This window comes from Corythoichthys intestinalis, chromosome 18 (assembly GCF_030265065.1).
Source record: "Corythoichthys intestinalis isolate RoL2023-P3 chromosome 18, ASM3026506v1, whole genome shotgun sequence".
Classification (NCBI taxonomy): Eukaryota; Metazoa; Chordata; class Actinopteri; order Syngnathiformes; family Syngnathidae; genus Corythoichthys; species Corythoichthys intestinalis.
The window spans coordinates 18,549,416-18,565,831 of record NC_080412.1 but is presented as its reverse complement, the minus strand read 5'-3'; the positions used below and the strand labels follow the sequence as shown (position 1 = coordinate 18,565,831).

Here is a 16,416-nt window from a genome sequence, read left to right as displayed (position 1 = left end):
CTGAAAATTCTTGTGAATAAATGCTTAAATCCCCAAATTTTTATATGAACATAAAACAGTCTTGATTCTTTGTTAAAAAAGCAAAAAAAAAAACGGGCAGTTAGCATTTATTTTTAGTAAATATGTCGAAGAATGATTATACTCGGTTAGACAATGTGGCGGCAGCCTTACAACATAGAGCTTTTTACGTTAAAAATTCTTATTAAAAAAAAAATATATATATATATATATATATATATATATATATATAATAATTACCTTGAATGCTCGAACAAATCCACTTCCTGTTTGTATGTGGTACAGCTTTCGAATAACTGAAGCGGATTGCGGAATGGCCCCCTACTTGAAGGTGTGGCACCATGAAGGTGGAATCTGACCCGTCAATATCATTACGAAGTCTATGATAGGGCACTCATTCAACTCATTGGCTGCCAATGATGGCGCGAGATGTCCAATCCATTTTGACTGAAAAGGCCGAATGAACCCCTCCCAGTCAAAATATATTGGACGTCTTGCGCCATTAAATGCACTGAAACGTGACTATTCACAGCCAATCCCCCTAGTTTAAATGAATCGGACATTCAAGCCTTCAGGGAATTCATTAACTCCTTGAACACATCATTACCACTATTTCTGTAATGTGTGAACTCATATAAATGGCGAGGAACGTTATGTAATTTTCGAGGATATGCACAACGAGAGTAGTGCTGTTAAATCGGTTGTCCATCAGTAAAATTGAATACATGTCTGGATAGCTCATAGATGTTCATCCATGTTTACTCGTTTTTCCCATCACAGAATATCTAAGCAAAAAGTCGTACTGTATTTGACAGCGTGAGCGCTTCATGAAAGCTTGAGTTTTCCCTCCTCCTGTTCTAGTTATTGCATAGATTTTGAGTGAAAATCGCAATTCATGCTGGCAAGCTGCTAAACACAAGTCGTGTGGCATCAGAGCAAATCCGCAGAGATGTGTGAAGTTGCTGTATGAATGCTAATATTTCCATTTGGGCAAGTTGTAGTTGCCTTTGTATCAAGGCTGATACTAAAAAGTGCTTAGACATGCATATGCACTTGCTTTTTAAGGCCAAATCAGAATGTTTTTCAAGTCTGTTCTTGTTGTCAGTTACTGCCCATAACGTGATCTGAGTATGCTTTCTCTAATGGGAGATGTATTAACCCATTTAAGGACAGTGGTTACTTAAGTGGACATCTAGTCAAAATTATCATCATGTACTGCCAGCCCAGGTCACAGAGTTTGCGTTGCGATAGTAAAAGAGGGAAATGGATACTGAAAACACCATTGATTGCATAGAGATCCAATCGATTTAAACTCAAATGATATTGCCGTCAATGAAAACCGAAGAGTTAAGCTATGTGAGGTTATAGACTTCATAATGATATTGACGCGTCAGATTCAACCTTCACTGCGCCACGCCTTCAAGCAGGGGGCCATCCAACAATCCGCTTCAGTTATTCGCAGTCCGTCGCAACGACACATGCAGCGATTCAACGCCGGATTTAGGTTAAAAAGATACGAAAGCTGTACCGCATACAAACAGGAAAGATTGTCTCAGGAGTGATTTGTTCGAGGATTCAAGAAAATCATTTTATTTTTCCTTTTTGACAAGAATTTTAGACGTAAAAGGCTCTTTGTTGTAAGGCTGCCGCCACATTGTCTAACAGACTAGAATCAATCATTCTTCGACATATTTACGAAAAATAATTCCAATAATTTTTTGCCCTTTTAACAAAGAATCGAGACTGTTTTACGTTCATGTCTATAAAGATTTCGGGGATTTAATCATTTATTCACAAGAATTTTCAACGTAAAAAGCCCTTTGTTGTAAGACTGCTGCCACCTTGACTAACAGACTAGCATCATACTTCGACATATTTATGTAAAATAAATGCTAACTGCACGTTTTTTTTTGTTTGTTTGTTTTTTGCTTTTAACCAAGACTCTTCTCTCTTTTACGTCCGTATCTATAAAGAATTCAGGGATTTAAGCATTAATTCACAAGAATTTTCACTAGAAAAGCTCTGTTTACATAATAAAGCCACCACATGGACTAATAGGCTAGCATCCTACTTGCACCTAACTGCATGTTTTTTATTTTATTTTGCTTTTAATCAAGAATCAAGACTGTTTTGTGTCCACATCTATGAGGAATTTGGGGATTTAAGCATTTATTCACAAGAATTTTCATGAAAAAAAGCTATTTGTCTGTGATTCCACCCGGTCAGCTTTGACGGCCACGCCAACAATGTAGGCCGCCTATTAATCGGCCCAATGTCCCGTCAATATCATTATGATGTTTATGGTGAGGTCAGAAGCAGGGATGTCCTGATTTGATCACGTGATCGGAAATCGGGCATATCACGCCATTTTTCAGAAGATCGGGTGAAAAGGATCGGGTTTTTAATTCAAAAAAATATATTTATGTTTTTCTGCTTCATGCTCGTTCCATAGATCTCACTATCAGTTGACGAAACAGCTCATACAGACGTTGCGCCACAGCTAACCATAGGGGGCCGGGCCAGGCAGAGCGTCGTCGCAGCTTTCACTGTGATAGTCAAACACATGCTGCGTTCTAACGCTGGATTTAGGTAGAAACAGGACATTTAAAACAGAAGTTTTAGTGCATAGAAGAGGGCAGTGTCTCAAGAGTGAATTGGTCGAGGATTCAAGGTAATTATTAGATAAAATAGCACTGTGCATGCAATGTTGTGGGGAAAAAAAGAAACAAATTGAAAATATTAGCGTAACTCTAGCTTGAAATATTTACAAAAAATCAATGATAACTCCCCTTTTTTTTTTTTCCTTTTCTTTCTAACCAAGAATCTAGACTGTTTTGCGTTCATATCGAGAGAAATTCCGGGATTTATGCATTTATTTATAAGAATTTTCAACTTAAAAAGCTCTTTGTTTTGTGATGGCTGCCATGTTAGAGTTTGTATCCATACACAATAGCATAACTTTTTATTTTAAAAAAAACTAGGTAATTTTCAGCCAACCGCCCGTTTTTTGGCAAAAAACATACCAAAAAAAATCGGCTCTTACATGTTTTATTTTATGTAACATTTCAATCTAAAAACGTAGGGGGCCAGATAGCCAGCAAGACATCCTGAGGCAATAGTGACATCAGAATTTAACCTAAATAAGTTCTAATTGTATATAGAAAAATGCAAAATTTGCTATGTTGAGTAAAATTAAGATAATTCTGCATGCTTTCCTCAAGTATTAAGTCTCTGATGTGAAAACCGAGTGATTTATTAGCTGCTGAAAAGGTCAAAATTGCACTAAATTAAAAAAAATTATGTCGCTACTTTGGGCAAAAACTTATATGATATGTTAAATATTGCAATTGATCCTGAAAATATAGGTGATTATCTTTGCATTCGGTGATTTTGTGCATCTAGTGTAAAATCTGAGAATTTTGTAGCCATTTTAAGTTTTGTTATATGTATATAAAAAATAATTAATCTGGATTTTATTAGGGGACGAGTTTTAATTTTTTTGATGCCGCTGCTCATGGAGACTCATATATGCCTAAGGGAGGTGCCTGTTTTGGTTTTAGGTTGCTAGCAGCCTTAGTTTTGAAAATAGGCCCCATACAGAGCGGCCCCGCGCCCATTTTCCCATGAACTGATAGTGAAGTCTATGCTCGTACAGCCTCTCACCCTCCCTTCTGTAGCTTGTCTTGGTCACCAGTGCAGCTGGTGTTTGGTACTTAATATTAACGATGATTGACTGGTTTGTAACTTTGATCTGTCAAGAAAAGGCTCAGTAGCTCTACAATCAAAGGCACAAATGTGTTCATCATCGCTTGATGCTTGGTCAATCTTCATGGTCAAGAGGCTTTTCTCAGCACCGTGAGCGTCAAAGCGTGAATGAATCTGAATGGACTCACTCAATTAGCATTTAATAGAGACAAGCATTTTTCTATGTTATTCTTGTTTAAAAATAATTCACATTATGAAGACAGCACGCAGTGGTTAGCATGTCCACCTCACCGTTCTGGGATCTTGGGTTTAATCTGGCCTTCCTGTGTGGAGTTTGCATGTTTTTCCCGTGCCTGCGTGGGTTTACTCCAGGTTCTTGCCACATCCCAAAAAAAAAAACGTGCGTGGTATGCTGAATGAACACTCCAAATTGTTTGTAGGTGTTAGTGTGTGCGTGAATAGTTGTGTGTCTGTAAAATCAGGTGATTCAGATTCGGGTGCAAAAATATGCGATCGAGACATCCCTAGTCACAAGAGATAAATAGAAACAAAACAAAAAAATAGATGGGCACCTCAAAATATTGCCTCATGATCCGCAAGTTTGAGAACCTGTCCTATATGAATGTAATAAAAACGTTTAAGAAAAAAAACATCATAATTCGTGCATGAAAGAAATGATGTTTTGCTCCTGAAATTCATAAGCATCACCCAACCATGACTGTGGCATCTTGCTTTGATCCAAATGTGTCAGGAAGTTCACTATCTTATTGATTGGAAACATTTAACATGAGGAGTTACGAACACTGGCTATTGATTTACCTTTCCAGAAGTGTTCCCCTTGCACTAAGGGAGCTTTCATCCTAGCTTATGTAACTGCCCGAGTTATCCACTTTCGCCCCAACTGGTATGTTAAAGCAGTAACAAAAACAGATGCACAAAGGAAGGCTCTACATAAGTATCACAGGGTCTGTGCAGAGCTTCAAATAATCCACAAACAAAGCATGTAGAACACTCTTGTCAGCTTGTTTATTTTAGCTCGGAGGCTTGTCTGTACATCTTTATCTACTTGCAATACTGCAGAATTTTCGACTTGAAATCGTTCCTACTGGCTTTATGACAAAAGCTTACAAATGTTGTATGTCTTCCTCTGAATCACCACTTGTCAACTTGAATACCTCGCCACAAACAAAATCACTAGCACACACGGTTGTAGCCTGAAGGCCCCTGAACGCAGATAGAGACACTTTTGGATAGGTGAGCGCATTCAGTTGCGCACAAAAGATAAATATAATGAGCATCCAGTTCAGAAGGGAGGAAAAGGAAGATGCATATTGCTCACTCCTTGGCTCTTTTAGTTATACCTGTGCAGTCAAGAGAAATGTTACTAACCAGCACAAAAAAGACGTTTTATGATTAGTGTTGCACCGATAAAACTTTTTAGCTTATGATACCGATTTGTATGGACACTAAGTTGTGTGGTATTGGCCTGTGCCTATGCTGTACCGATAGCACATTTTTGTAAAAATTATTTTTAATATTCTTTTAAAACTAATTACCGTACTTTTCAGACATTGAGCCGCTACTTTTTCCCCTCATTTTAAATCCTGTGGTTTACAGCGCATTATGGCTTATTTGTTGATTTATTTGGGTTAATGGGTAACACTTTATTTGACAGCGGCGTAATAAGACTGCCATAAGACTGTTATAATGATGACATGACATAGTCATGAGCATTAATGAATGCTTAGGACGGTTGTCATTTAGTGTCATCCAGCAAATTATGTCATAATGTTGAAAATAAAGGAAAAATACTCAGGTACATTCATGGATGCACACAGATTAACATTCCCTCGCACATCTCAACAGGTGGCTGTACTCGGCTCAAATGTGCACCCGCTATCCTCACGTGTCCCAAAACACTTAGCGCGTGTGACTCGAGACCAAAACAGGAAGTAACTATGGGCGGTTACCATGGAAACGAACGCATTCTGGGAACCTTTATAACATTTTATATTCAAAATATTCTTCGAACATGACTACAATACAGTGGTTGATGGCTGCATCACGCTTCAAACTTCGCACCCTCAGTCCATCGTGGATTTTTTTTTTCAATTGAAAAAATAAAAGAAATACAGCTGAGCGGTCCCGAGCCGATTGCGTAGTCTCACTCTCCCTCCCTCCCTCCCTCCCTCCCTCTCCCTGCTCTTTGTTTGTCAGGCAGTGAGCTGGATTTGATTATTAAAGTTAAAAATGATTGACAGATGTTTCCGTTTGAGCTTGCCAGAGACACGAACATAAAAGCGCCACATGCGCCTATCATCGTTTAACTTGTTAAACAGTTGCTGTGGCAACTCATCGTGTGTAAGTGAGCAGCTTGAGTGGCTTTGATTGGACTCACTCAATGAAGCATTTAATAAAGCCAAGCATTTTTCTACTACTTTATTGTTGTTTAAAAATAATTCAGTATGACAGTAAAATGTTTAAAACCTATCATAATTATTACATTTTAGGTGCTTAAAAACCATTTATTAAAATAAAAAAATTTAATTGTTGTCTCGCCCACCCGGGCGGTACGGTCTCTCCTTTTAAGCTCGGGTCCTCTACCAGAGGCCTGGGAGCTTGAGGGTTCTGCGTAGGATCTTAGCTGTCCCTAGTGTTGCACTCTTCTGCGTTATTATTATTGCATTATTCCTGGTATCTGTTGGAGCCATGCACCCAGCTTGGGGGTTACTGGCCGGAGAGTCCCGATCACTACTGGCACCGCTGTTGCCTTCACTCCCCACATTCTCTCCAACTCTTCCTTCAACCCTTGATATTTCTCCAGCTTTTCGTGTTCTTTTTTCCTGATGTTGCTCTCGCTCGGGATTGCTACATCTATCACTACTGCTGTCTTCTGATGTTTATCCACCGCCACTATGTCAGGCTGGTTGGCCATCACCAGTCTGTCTGGATCTGGAAGTCCCACAGGATCTTGGCTCGGTTGTTCTCGATCACCTTTGGAGGTGTCGCCCACCTTGACTCTGGGGTCTCCAGTCCGTACTTGGCACAGATGTTCCTGGTTATGTCGTTCCATGTATGCCTTGCCAGCCAGCATCTTATACCCTGCTATGATGTGCTGGACTGTCTCAGGGGCCTCTTTGCACAGTCTGCCCCTGGAGTCCTGTCTGGTGTGCTACACCCCGGCCTCTATTGATCTTGTGTTTAGGGCCTGTTCTTGTGCTGCCATGATCAGTGCCTCCGTGCTGTCTTTCAGTCCGGCCTTTTCCAGCCACTGGTATGTTTTTCCCATGTCAGCTACCCCCTCAATTTGTCGGTGGTACATACCATGCAGAGGCTTGTACTTCCATGATATCTCCTCAGGGTCCTCCTCCTTACTGGGCTTCTGTTGCCTGAGGCATTTACCGGGCAGGTCATCACTGGGAGGGATGTAGTTTCCTCCTGGATAGTGGCTCTGATGCTCACTAGTCCTCGGCCTCCCTCTTTCCGCTGTGTGTAGAGCTGGGGTCGCGCTAACCGAATATTTTCCGTCGGTGACCGGTTTTTTAAAACGGTGACGGAAAAAATTGACGTCCATCTGTCATTTTGACAGGTTGCAATTCACACCCCAGACCACAGGGTGGCGAGTGAGCATGTTAATTAGCTATTGTCTCTCTTGATGCATGACGTCGTTGGCCTTACTCGGAAAAATGTCAAGGCAACTGAGTGTTTGCCTGGCACAGCCAGACTGTTCCCCCTGTATTTTCAAACACTGAGAGAAAAGTCTGGGACCCAGCCCATTAACGGCCTCTCGAGTAGGTACAAAATCAATCGACAAATCAGATTTGTTTATTTGCGTGACGTGTACTTCACGAGCAACGTCACTCTTGCGCGCCGAAAGTCGTCTCTACAACAACACGGATGGCGAACGGGAGAGCCGAGAATATGTTCCAATCCGCGTTAAATTCCGTTTTAAATGAGCTAAAACACATCGACACGAGTCATTGACAACAGTCTGTCTCGCGCTAGCCATGTTGAATAAACTCCGCTCTCCTCGTATGTTTACTTCCTCGCGCAAGTCCCTCGTCCTGCCCTCGTCGCTTTGCTAACAGCACGTCTGCCCGTCGCTGATTGGTGCACTCCGCTGTCTGTTTGCCTCTTGTTGAGCTTGTTCGGACAGAATATTAATTAAAAATGAATGAAAACTAAATACTATTGAATATGTCATTATTATCATTTTAAAAAGGTAAGTGACGGGTAAAAATAGATTATGACCGGATTTTTATGACACTGTCAGTCAAAATGACAGACAACGAAAAAGTGTAGCGCAACCTTTGGTGTAGAGCCTCCGGATGCTGGACTTAGGCTATACATATATATATATATATATATATATATATATATATATATATATATATATATATATATATATATATATATATATATATATATATATATATATATACTGGACTGTCTCAGAAAATTAGAATACACAATATTCTAATTTTTTGAGACAGTCCTGTGTATATATACAGGACTGTCTCAGGAAATTAGAATACACAATATTCTAATTTCCTGAGACAGTCAGGAAATTAGAATATTGTGTATTCTAATTTCCTGAGACAGTCAGGAAATTAGAATATTGTGTATTCTAATTTCCTGAGACAGTCCTGTATATATACACAGGACTGTCTCAAAAAATTAGAATATTGTGTATTCTAATTTTCTGAGACAGTCCAGTATATATATATATATATATATAATTATTTTATATTTTATTATTATTTTATTATTATTTATTATAGATATTATATTATAGATATAATTCACTCCCACCCGATCTCAGGAACACAGATTCCCTCCCCCTTTTTCAAACAAAACTCAAAACTCACCTGTTTAGACTAGCCTATACACAATAATCACTTAGTTCTGGTCTTCTTAACTGCCTCTATATCTCTTTTAGTATTTTAAATTTCCTTATACGTTATATACTTTCATTTTCTCACTTTTTATATTTTTAAATCATTGTACGGCGACATTGAGTGCCAGAAAGGCGCCTTTAAATAAAAATGTATCGTTATTATTATTATTATTATTATTATTATTATATATATATAATTATTTATTTATTTATTTATTTATTTATTTAATTATACTTTGGGCAAAAAAGTGAAAACACATGTCTTATATGTAACTCTTTCCTATGTTAAATCTGAATAAATACATTGAACACACACACAAAAATAAAAAATTGGGGGAAGGGGTGTTTGCGCTACTTTGCGGTTTTCACTTATCGCAGCGGGTTCTGGTCCCCGTTAACCGCGAAAAGCGAGGGATCACTGTATTCTTCTATTTACCCACATTATGAGCGAATAACAAAATAGTAATGGACAGACACTAAGGAAACTAACTTTAATCAGATTACTGGTTTGGAAAAATGAACACATTAGATTGCTCGTTACTGAAAGAAAGCATATTACAAAAGCGCGTTAGTGAGTAACGCATTAGTGACAATGCTGACCGTGGCCTGGCACTGCTTAACTCATTTTCTGCCATTGACGACTAATTCAAAATATTTAGAAACCTGTAATTGTTTATTTATTTATTTACCAAGATTTTTACTCCAAAAATTTATGGAGTAAAAAAAAAAAATTACAGACAAAAACATCTTTAGTCAACGTCGACTAAAACTAAACGAAATTAGTCTTGGGTTGATGTCAACAAAAGCTAGATGAAGACAAACGTATTTTGTGATGACTAATATATGAATACAACTAAGTATTATCGTCCAAAAGACTAAGACAACATTTAAAAGGGTTGCCAAAAACAACACTGGCCCTAGGCCTTGAATAGTCACCAGTCTAACCAAAGTCAGTCTGAAATAGACTACAGCTCCTCATGATCCTTAACAGAATAAGTGGTTGAGAAAATTGCTCGAATAATGGGTCTTGTCTTCCGTTCCTTCACATCTCCTAATCAAAAATTGGAGCCCACGTTGACGTGTTGGCTCTGAGAAGTTTAGCTTGTTCACAGAGAGGATGTGGGAGGATGAGAGGATATCATTGTGAGGCAAATAATAGCTGAATTAAAGAGGAAGACAGGGACTGGCAATGGATGAGTGTAGATTTGACATGTGGAGTACACAGTTGTCTTGGGTAGAATATGGATTGTACAGACTAGTTGAATTGGGGACTTGTTAGGGCCCGGGCACCAACTGGTGCGAGAGCCCTATTGTAATGCAAAGGACTTTTTTTTTTTTTTTTTTTTTTTTTTTTTTTTAATGGCAAATGAAAACGGCCAATTTGGAGGCCTTAACATGCTCGAAAACCCACCAAAATCTGCACATACATGCAGCTTGATGTAAGTTTTGTTACCTTGCAAAAAAAAAGTAACGAAATGGCTCAATGGCACCCCCTTGAAATGTTCAAAAAGGCCTCTCCTTTTAAGTTTTTCCAACGTAGAACGATGAAATTTGGGGAGTCGATACCTTGTGCAAAACTGTTCCAAAAAGTCTCCTGTACCTATGTTCCAAACCCAACAGGAAATCGGGTATTTTGGATTGAATGTGAAAAAATATGCTATATTAGTCGATATACAGGGTGCACGTTTGAGACCTTGGCGCCTAGGGAGTTTGTTGGATCCTCCTCAAAATTGGTGAGACCTTTCATGAGACATATGAGATCTTAAGTTATCATGGTGAAATTTCATCCACGGGCCTGACCTGGTCGGGGTGCCAAAGTCAGGCCATTTTTTGTGGGCAACACGTCAAATTAAGTTCAATGTTCAGTCTTTTTCATTATCCGGCATTTATGAGAGGTATCCTAGCCTGAACACGACTGATTCGAAATATTACCCATTCGGCCTGGCGCCCCTTCTGGGAACAAGAAACGTCAAACGTGCGTGGGGCCGTTCAGTTCCGCTTACAGGCCTACTTGGTTTTACCCCTTTGTCAACTAGGTGCAAATGACTTGTTTGTCTGCTTAAGACAGACCACTTAACAACAGAGAAATGTGCTGATGTCAAATAGTCCATCAAGCAATTGCCCTTTTTTCGTGTGTAATGGTCAGTTTGAATGAAAGTTGACTATTTATGCCAAGAAACTGAGGAACTAGAATAATGTTAGCAAAAAAAAAAAAAAGTGACTTTTGTTGAGTTATAGTGTGATTTTAGTTGACTAAAAACATCGAGTCATACATAAGAGCATGAGTTCATCAGTTTCTATCCGGCAAAAAGTGACTTAAGATGACCTTTAGTACAGATGCTACACGCATCCTAATAACAAAAAGACCAAGCAAAAAGAGATCCGGGAGCTGGTAAATCCAGATGTGAACTCTGTGCTTTCTGCAGAGAACACCAAATGATATACAGGGAGAAACACTGAATAAAACGTGTCAAATAAATGTGTCTGCGTGCGGAGGATTGCAGGGCTAGCGAGTGGGTGTATTGTGTGGGTCGGGTGAGCGCACAAAGGGAGGAAAAAAAGGCAGGTAAATGCACAGAGATTTGGCTTCCTTCAAATTCGAACGTAGCCATTAAAAATGGCATCAAACCAAATGTACTAGTACAGTGTAACACAAAAGTGAGTACACCCCTCCATTTCTGCAGATATTTAAGTATATCTTTTCATAGGACAACACTGACAAAATGACACCCTGACACAATGAAAAGTAGTCTGTGTGCAGCTTATACAGTATAATAGAGTTAATTTATTTTCCCCTCAAAATAACTTAAAATATAGCCATTAAAATCTAAACTCCTGGCAACAAAAGTGAGTACACCCCTTAGAAACTACGTATTTCCCTAAATGTCCAAATTGACTACTGCTTGTCATTTTCCCTCCAAAATGTTATGTGACTCGTCATTGGTGTGCTTCCTTCTGTGGTGACAGCCATGCACACCAATTTGATGTAGAGTGCGGCGTATGCTCTGAGAACTAACTGGCTGACCCCCTACCTCTTCAATCTTTGCAGCAATGCTGACAGCACTCCTGTAATGAGTCACGCTACATTTTGAGAAAATGACAAACAGTACTCAATTTGGACATTTAGGGATATACATAATTTCTAAAGGGTGTACTTACTTTTGTTGCCAGGGGTTAAGATATTAATGGCTATATTTTGAGTTATTTTGAGGGGAAAATAAATACATTCTATCATATAAGCTGCACACAGACTACTTTTCATTGTGTCCAAGTGTCATTTTCTCAGTGTTGTCCCATGAAAAGACATACTTAAATATCTGCAGAAATGCGAGGGGTGCACTCACTTTTGTGATACACTGTATATCAATTGTAGACAGAGGTGGGTAGAGTAGCCCAAAACTTTACTCAAGTCAGAGTACCATTACTTCAAAATAATATTACTCAAGTAAAAGTAAAATTAGTCATCCAAAAAATGTACTCAAGTACAAGTAAAAAAATATCCATTGAAAAGAATACTTAATGAGTATGAGTAACTGCTTTTTTTTTTTTTTTTGTAAACATTGGTGTTTTTTTTTTTTTAATCTCAGCACAAACCTATGTATATGAACTATTGTTATGATGATACTGTACAATAACCCATTACATAACCACATTAAGCAAAAAAAAATACACAAAAAAAAAAAAGCAGTTACTCATACTCATTAAGTATTCTTTTCAATGGATACTTTTTTACTTGTACTTGAGTACATTTTTTGGATGACTAATTTTACTTTTACTTGAGTAATATTATTTTGAAGTAATGGTACTCTGACTTGAGTAAAATTTTGGGCTACTCTACCCACCTCTGTCTACAATTGATATACAATGTATCACAATAGAGAAAAAAATAAGACACAAATGAAGCATTATTCGTCCAAAGAGCATGAGTTCCCTCTAGTGGAAAAATAAGTTCCTAGTTTGAATAGTGAATAGTTCCTTCATAGTTACTATTATGAAGTTAAAAGGATCATATGTCCGTTTTTTTGTGGTAATTTGGTGCCAAATAAAAACTGGGAGAGAGTTTTAAAACTGCGATTTCGATTCATGTCGAGGGCAGCACTCTATGTCAAATACTTCATTTGTTACGGTGCTGTAGAGACGCGTGATTAAACAGGTTTGCGTGATAATAGAACAGCAAGCTTGTGTCAGATTGGTGTAATGGAGTCATGTGATTATTGTTGCGACGTCTCATTGTTGAAATTGCTTGATCTACTCTCGAAAAAATATATACCGTATTGGCCCGAAGATAAGACGGCCCTGATTATAATACCCCCTCTTTTTCAAGACTTTTTGAACACCAAATTGATTTTTATACAGAAAATAATTACAGTACATCTGAAACAAATGATTATAACAATATATTTGAGAGAAAAAGCATGTTATTTTGCCTCATTCAAATCTTAATATCTGAACATTTAAATATGTAAACTAAAGTGCAATCACATTCATAAATGAATGGCCTCTGGTTTTTGAAATGTAGATAAACCAATCTATTGTGATAAAACAACAAAATTGCAATAACTGCATTAACCATCAAAGTGAAGTCTAACTGTAACTGTAGACTTGAAACAAATCTTAATCAGGAAAAACATTGCAATAAAATAATGCAAAATGGTTAAACTTGAGAGTAGCCGAGATCTGTCATGACAGAACATCGCTTCAATGATATCTGGCGCCATCTAGCGTTGTGAATTGCTATAATGTCTAGACCGCGAATATAAGACGACCCCCGCTTTTTCAGTCTTATTTAAATGCAAAAAACACCGTCTTATATTCGGGACAATACGGTATATAATAAATCTAATATGCAGAATAAAGAGGAAAAAAATGTAACGACTCTTGTGTAGCCCAAAGTAGCGGAGTAAGAGTAGCACTTTTTTCTTTACAAATCTATTCAAGTAAAAGTAAAACAACTCAAGTAAATGTAACGGAGTACATGTAACGCGTTACTACTCACCTCTGCTAGTAGACCAATCCATTTGACCTGGGAGCGCTGGCAGCGAATGAACGAACGTTCATTAATTGAACCATCTATCGCTGTCAGTGGCAGCCATTCATGCATTCAATGAATTAAATTCCTAGCATTATTGTTCAGTGAAAAAAAGGAGCTCTCGCTTGTCCTGCCAGGATTTTCTTTCATCTCACTTCTGATTTTTGTCGCTTTACAGCACAGACTTTCTTGAGTAAGGTCGTTTCAGTAAAGTTTAAATTGTTGGGAGGTTTGGAATCATAACTAATGTTGCATAAGGCAATAAAAATGCTGTCATTGGTAATGGCGAGAACAAAGAAATAATGTGCCAATGCTGTGCAATATGTCCTTTTTGTGATCTAATTTCCAACTGCTGGTCGGCAAGATGGCTACAAAAAGAGGGGTACTTGTCGGCTGATGATGATAAACGCCAATCATGTGGTGTCCAATCATCTTTCTGCAGTGAATTTAAATGAGTTTACCTCTTGTAGACGTCCAATCCATTTTTAACTAGGACGATGGCAGCGAATGAACAACCCACCCACTTCAAATGGATTTGACATCTAGCGCCATCAATAGCAGCCGATGAGTTAATTAGTAACATTGCACATTGTAATACAAATCAAAGCAATAAAATAATATTTCTCACCATTAAATTAAGGAAAAGGAAGATTAGAGTGTTCACAATGTTCTTCTCTTTGTCAAATAATGCATAAGCTAAATTAACTTTAGTTTTATTCAATGCACTAAAGTTTCTTAGATCTGCTTGACATCAGTGTTGCATGGCGTAAACCAACATCTGGCACCAGCCAAGTAGTATTACAGCAACCACTTCTAACGGATTGGACATCTATCACCGTCGATAGCAGCCAATTCTTGCTCACATAATGTATTTAGTCATTGGTATTAATACCATTTTACTGAGGACATTCAAGCAAATCAGATCCGGTTAGAAGTACTACTCAGTGAATAGGGGCCTCTGAGTTTTGATGGCATGTGAGCCCCTGTAATGAGAGTTCACTGTGACCTGCTGAAACACAGGACTGGAAGACGAGTAGAACTGAGTGGTGTCATCCATAAAGCTCAGGTCAGCTCTCACTGACACTTGGAACGATACTTGAATTTATCACCAATTTTAATATTCAAGGAATCGATCGAGCATTTTACTTGTCCCCTGTTGTTTGCATCTGCAGGCACTTTCGGGAAAGTTTAAATGTTAAGTTTACCACTCATGCTATTGAAATTCAATAAAAAATCCTCGCATACCTTTGGAGTTACGTTTACATGTTTTAATTCTTTCACGTACAGTGGTCAATACAGTGGACAGATTTTCCAAAGTCGACGCTTAAGACCTTTAACCCTTTATAGGGAATGTGATTATTTTTGGTCATTAAAAAACTTATACAGTGGTACCTCGACATATGATCGCTTCAATACACAATCTTTTCGACATCCGACGTGAAAATTGACATTTGTTTCGACATCTGACAACATGCTCGAAATACGACGACATGACAGCAGCGCAGACGGACGCACGGCGGATTTTCTTATGAGAAAAAATCAACACAGGTTCCAAGAAGATTAGTGTAGGTGTTGAAACAAGGAAAAGGTGACACTTACCATTGAAATGAAGATGGAAATGATTGAAAAATATGAGCGTGGGGTGCGAGGACCGACTTCCGTTCGCCAGTCTTTATAAGTTGCGGTGACAATTATTATTGTGATAACCTTGCCAAAGAAATGGCCAGCTTCGTCAGGTTTTGATGATTTATTTCAGAACTTGTGCAACACAACACGCCTACTATCTGCCGCACTTGACGTTGAGTTGAGTTTTCAACAAAACATTAAAAGAGAAAGTACCGTATTGGCCCGAATATAAGACGTTTTTTTTGCATTGAAATAAGACTGAAAAAGTGGGGGTCGTCTTATATTTGCGGTCTAGACATTAAACCCATTCCCGATGCTAGATGGCACCAAATATAATTGAAGCGATGTTCTGTCATGACAGATCTCAGCTACTCTCAAGTTTAACCAGTTTGCATTATTTTATTGCAATGTTTTTCCTTGTTCAGATTTGTTTCAAGACTACAGTTACAGTTAGACCTCACTTTGATGGTTAATGCAGTTATTGCAATTTTGTTGTTTTATCACAATAGATTGGTTTATTTACATTTCAAAAACCAGAAGCCATTCATTTACGAATGTAATTGCACTTTAGTTTATATATTTAAATGTTCAGATATTAAGATTTAAATGAGGCAAAATAACATGCTTTTTCTCTCAAATACATTGTCAGGGGTGCACATAATTTTTTTGCCCAGGTTCTCAGAGGAGGACCTGGAGATGTGACTTGGTCCTCATTGAGCTTGAGAGCCGACCCGCCTGATGCGATAAAATTATGACAAGCTTTACTTAGAGCCAATTACCTTTAATTAATTATATAAACAATCAACGCTTGATTAACATCAACTGGCACAACAAAATTGCCATTACTTTGAAGTGAAATGTAAAGAAATAAACATAAAAGCACTAATTCAAAATAAAGGGCATTCATATGCGGCTCTCACATTAACTCCAAGCCTTTGTAAAAGTGGGATGTCCTCCTCATAAGAGCTCATTGAACGTGCATGTTTAGCTTCGTGAAATGCGAGCAAAAACACGTTTGTCAGCGCATGGCGCTGTTCTACAATAACTTTATTCCGCCACTTGTCCATAGGGCGAGTGGGGTCCTATCTGACATCGATAGTTTGCTTAACTGCCACATGCTCTGTTTTTTTCGTGCTTTTCA

General features: G+C 38.2%; 1 protein-coding gene across 4 annotated transcripts in view; it reads left to right on the top strand.

Annotated features, from left to right (window-relative positions):
• slc8a4a (solute carrier family 8 member 4a) overlaps positions 1-16,416 on the top strand; it is a 71,235-nt gene that overhangs the window by 15,756 nt on the left and 39,063 nt on the right. The gene's annotated exons all lie outside the window — the stretch shown is intronic.